This window comes from Brachionichthys hirsutus, unplaced genomic scaffold (assembly GCF_040956055.1).
Source record: "Brachionichthys hirsutus isolate HB-005 unplaced genomic scaffold, CSIRO-AGI_Bhir_v1 contig_1063, whole genome shotgun sequence".
Lineage (NCBI taxonomy): Eukaryota > Metazoa > Chordata > Actinopteri > Lophiiformes > Brachionichthyidae > Brachionichthys > Brachionichthys hirsutus.
The window spans coordinates 25,540-30,639 of record NW_027180542.1 but is presented as its reverse complement, the minus strand read 5'-3'; positions in this window follow the sequence as shown (position 1 = coordinate 30,639).

Sequence of the window (5,100 nt, the reverse complement as noted above, 5' to 3'; positions counted from 1 at the left end):
GCCCGAATGTGATTTAAGGGTCTGCTGGAACTGTCGAGCAGAGCCCTCTGCCAGTGTGGTGTTCAACTCCCACCTCCAGGAGAACTTCTCCCAGATCCCTGAAGAGGCTGGCGACCTCTCCTTTGTCGACGCAGCTGCTCAGAGCTGTGGTCGCAGGGTCTCCGGTACCTGCCGCAGCAGCAACCCCCAAACCCGGTGGTGGAGTCCAGAAGGAAGGGATGGTGTCAAGCTGAAGACGGAGTCTTATCAAGTCTTGTTTCCACGTTAGTCTTTGTGCAATCCTGCCAATGACAGAACTCTTTTACAGAGTTAATAAATTACTGGTACACAGAAGGTACTGAAAAATGCCCCACATTGTGATGACAACTGTTTTGACATAGCTAATTCTTTTGTAAAGATCTCAGCACATTTTGGTTGCACCTGCAACCCTTTTAAATCCCTTACAATGTTAATTTTATTATATTTCAGACTTGTACTGAAATCCTGTTGCGTATCATTCTCTGAGTGATTACTTCAGTTTTGCTTAGCATGGCTGACTAAAGAGAAACTCTGTGAAAGAAGTGACCTTTCCTTTAACACACATTATTCTGTCTTGGCAAAAAATGTGAATTTGCTCTATGTGAATATGAACAGAAAACACAAAGGAAAAAAAGGAAGACACATGTGAGAACGAGGCGGCCACTTTCCAGTAACTCCACACAGTTCCTCTTTCTGCTGAAGTCAAACCCTCTTTATGTCAGACTTACTCAACTCTTCTGGTTTTGTAAAGTTCACACACTCACACACACACACTCGCAGCACCAACACATGACCGCACACATTGAGCTTCCTAATTCACTAAATAGATGCATGCTGAGGAGGACTGAGGTGAAGGAAAAAGCTTGCTGTTAACCAGTATTGTGCTGTAAATGTTTAAGAATGCAGTAATGGACTGTAACACAGTAAATGTTGAAGTATAGTAATTAGTCGATGGATTTGCTTTGTGTGTCGAATGCCATACTTAAGTACAGTGTTTGTGAACCCGATGTACACACAGACAAGGCACTTCTGCATTTATGTCAGACAGTTTAAAGAAAAAGCTCGTTCAGTTTGTGTCTGTTTTTAATTGATGTTCAAGTTATTAATAAAGACTTTTTATATATTTTTATTTCAACTACATACTGCATACAAATCATAATAAATGTAGTTACATTGATGTGCTGGTGTCTTTCTATTTGAAAGATCTTTCTGACATTTAGGGGATATTTTATCGTGAAGCGGAGTCAAGGTCAATTAAACCTAAACCGAACATTTGTCTCCCCCTACAGGCAGTGTGAGTAATTACACAATATCACAGTCATACTTTGCTTCCTGTAACTTATGGTTACACATCCTTGCAGATGTGGATGGTAGTGGGAATGTCACAGACATCACATTTAGAGATTTACCTGATAGGTGTTTGTTGTTGGAGATTCGTGAGGAAGTCCTGATGGCCAGCACTGTGTGCATTCCAAAGAATGTTGATTTACAGAAGGGGTCCTGCACGACAGGTTCAATGTTTGACCTACATCGAGGTGATGTGAAATAAATTAGATATCTGTGTGTGAGAGTGTGAGTGAGTGAGGTTCCATATGCGGGGAGGGCAGCAGGTCCTGCCACTTCAATTCTCTGCTATGATGGCAGTCTCTAGATTGTGAAAGAGAGGGACACCAGCCAAAATGCCACATGATCTGGATTAGTCCACCTTCAGAGGACGAACACTTGGACCCAGAACTGTGTCATTCTCAGACCTTGGGCACCCTCTGCTGGCTAACATTAGGATTAGCACGGATGGGGTGCAGACGGCAGCTGTTGTTGAATGAGCCGGGGGAGCCCGTATTGCTATAAGCGAATTTCCGGGGTCTGACATCCTCTCGAAAGTGTAATTCTTCTCGTAGCAAGAAAGGCGTTCCAAACCCAACATTTCATGTATTTTTTACTTTTAATTAAGCCACTACATTTAGTTTTAAACAATATCTTGTCCAGTAGTGTGTTGAAGTATTTCACACTGGAGATGATTGTAGATGGTAATTAATGTGTGTTGTAGGCCCTATACTTGAAAAGCACTCAGAGAGCACAGACATCCGCCGAGCAGTTAGATTTACACCGTCCACATGATGATCTGGATCATCATCAAAAGGTTATAAATAGTTCTTGGTATCTTTATACAAAAACCATAAAAAGCAAAAAGTCTATCAGAGTTAATGTGTATTTTTAACTGAGTTTTTGAATACATAAATTGGGCGTTCAATTTTAAAATGCAATATTTTTTTCCTCACGTCATTCTGGATCCGATCCGGATGAAATTCGGTGGTGAGATAGAGGCCCCCACACATGACTGTCAAATTCCATAAACATCGGTCAATAATCAACCGAGATATTGAGGAACAAATTTTGACGCTCCATTAACTGCAATGCTAACAAAAGTTTCAGTGATCCCTAATCCAGGATCTCTTCTGTATCGTCACCGAAATGTAATCATCTCTTCCTGGTAACATTCCCAAGAGTTCCTGAAAATGTCATCAAGATCTGTTATTGTGCTAACAGACGGACAAACTGCGGCGATTCCATAACATCCTAATTATCTCCGCCGAGGCGAGGCGGATATTAGTAAGACCACGGCTCTTACAAAATATCAATCATGTTTTTTGACTGTTGGAGCAGTGCATTAACTTCACGAGTGTAGTGAAAGCCCAGCTGTCTATGATTCATCCATGATGCACTATAGAGTGTTCCATAGAAGTTATTTTTCACTGGGCACAGACCAGTGCTTGGATTGCCACCTCCCTCAGAGTGACGCCACTTTCCCAAGAGCCCATTCGATGATCAGCTATAGTACCATTGAGCTATTTTTGGTGCTCCACCACACCAGTTGAGATCAAACTACTGCTATAACAGCTGTGTTGACTAAACACAACACACCGTATCTAGCAACTTGGAAGTTCACTGGGGACAGCGGCCACTGTCCTGTGGTGGGTTGCATTATCGCATCCCTCCAAAATCGCTTAGGAATGCGCCTACCACTCTATTACCCCAAGGCAGCAATAAGTGGGGCGGGTAAAGAAATGACATGCCACTCATTTATCACAACACAAGCATAATGCAGGACAGAGCGGATGGTTTGGTGTGTTCTGGACTGAAGAAAAAGCTGGAGGAAGGACACAGGAAAGACAGACATCATGTTACACAGAGATTCCATCGCTTGATATTTGCCTTGGCAGGAACAGAGGGGTCATAAAACACGCATCCTGAACATAACTTCGCTAAACCCACCGGGACTAAGCTGACAAGTCATCACGTCTTTCTTACTCAAGCCACCTGTGGTGCTGTCAATCCATTTGTCACTTTCAACGGTCAGCTTTTTGGAGCGGTTTAACCCGAGGACCAAGATTAATAGAGTCATAAAACACCATAAGGAAGAAGCCATGTACATTTCAAGTATCATCAACCTGTTTAAAGCTGGATTTAGACCTGTGTTGTAAGTAGTTTATGACGCCCTCGCTGAGGCTTTGAGCGTTCCTATGAGTTGCAGGCCAAAATATTGGCTTTAGTTTTGTGCTGTATCTCCTCCTGGCTATGGCAGCGATGTTGTTGCGTGATCGACCAAAAGGTTTCTGACTTCTGTAGAGTCAGGAAAGCAAACAAGATGAAGAAATCATCATTAAACTCCTCCTCCTCAGTAAAAACATGTGCTTTTTTTTAATCTAGCAAAGCCATTTCCTTGCAAATCATCTCTTCGTAAGATTTATGCATATTCAGATGAATTCAGAAATTGTGTTCGATGGACAGCCGAAAGCACGATGTGTGACCCATTCACGACGATACAACTAAAGCTAGCTTACTGCTGCGGAGACAATAGCAAACTCAAATGGACCAAATGGAGCTAGTGTGCTCTTGGTAACAATGCTAACGTGACATTTGACAGTTCTAATGTTTGCTAGGCATCTCATGTAAGCACAAAAATAGTAGCAATAAACATAAATAACAGTGTTAGAAGATAATTATGTCACCAGATGTTCAGCTATTTGGTCACAACCTTTGATGTAATAATAGTAATAATAATATCACCACTTCACTGTAATTCATTCCAAAGTTTTCCGACAACTCTCCAGTAGTGACATTTCATTCAAGTTGCATGGCAACCGGACAGAAAGGTACTAATAGTACAACAACAACAACAACAACATAGGCAGCACGGTGGTGCAGTGAGTTGCACAGCGTTCGACTCCTAGCTGTGTGGCTTTTGTATGGATGGAGGGGGCAATGTTTTCATGATGTTTGTTTTGTGTTCGGAGTATTCCTTGTCTTTTCCTTTCCCCCTTCTCTGTTCTCTCCCCGGCAGTGTGCGCGCAGCTGAGGGTGGGACTGGCTGAATCATTGTAACGGAGCACACCTGATCTTCACTCCAGCAATCAGATCTTTCCATAAAATCTGGGAAAGACGTCTCTCCTTTGCCAGATTTTGCCTTTTCTATTGCTACCTGTGTGCCGTCAATCAACTCTTGTGCTTCGGGGCTGTGATCCGTCAGCAATGCCAGCCCATCCTCCACCACCTCCACTTGACCAGCAGTCGTGTTGCCCAGTCTGTTTTCTTTCAGTAAATACTCAAGACTGTTTCTGACTCCGTCTCTGCGTTTGAGGTCCAAACTAAAAACCAACACGCAACAGTATTACCTATTAAATTAATGCTGAGTGATGTTAGCACCTTGTACCTCTCTGAGCTTCTTCACCCCGACATCCCTGCTTGACACCTCAGGTCAGCAGATCAGTCTGCTCCTGCTCTGTCTTGCTATCGCTTCCCTATCCATCTCCTCGTTTTTGACTTTCCTCCAATCTGCCATTCTCTCTCTCTATCAACCCAGCCGGTCAGACAGATGGCTGTCCACCATGAGCCTAGGTTCTGTCCAAGGTTTCTGCCTGTTAAAGGGAGGTTTTTCCTTGCCTCTGTTGCCAAAATGCTTACTCTTGTGGGTCAAGTTGGGTTCTGTCTTTCCTTGCAGGTATTTTCCTGCAAATCCTGTAAAGTGACTTGAGATGACTTTCTGTTATGATCTGGCGCTAGATAAATAAAACTGAATTGAAT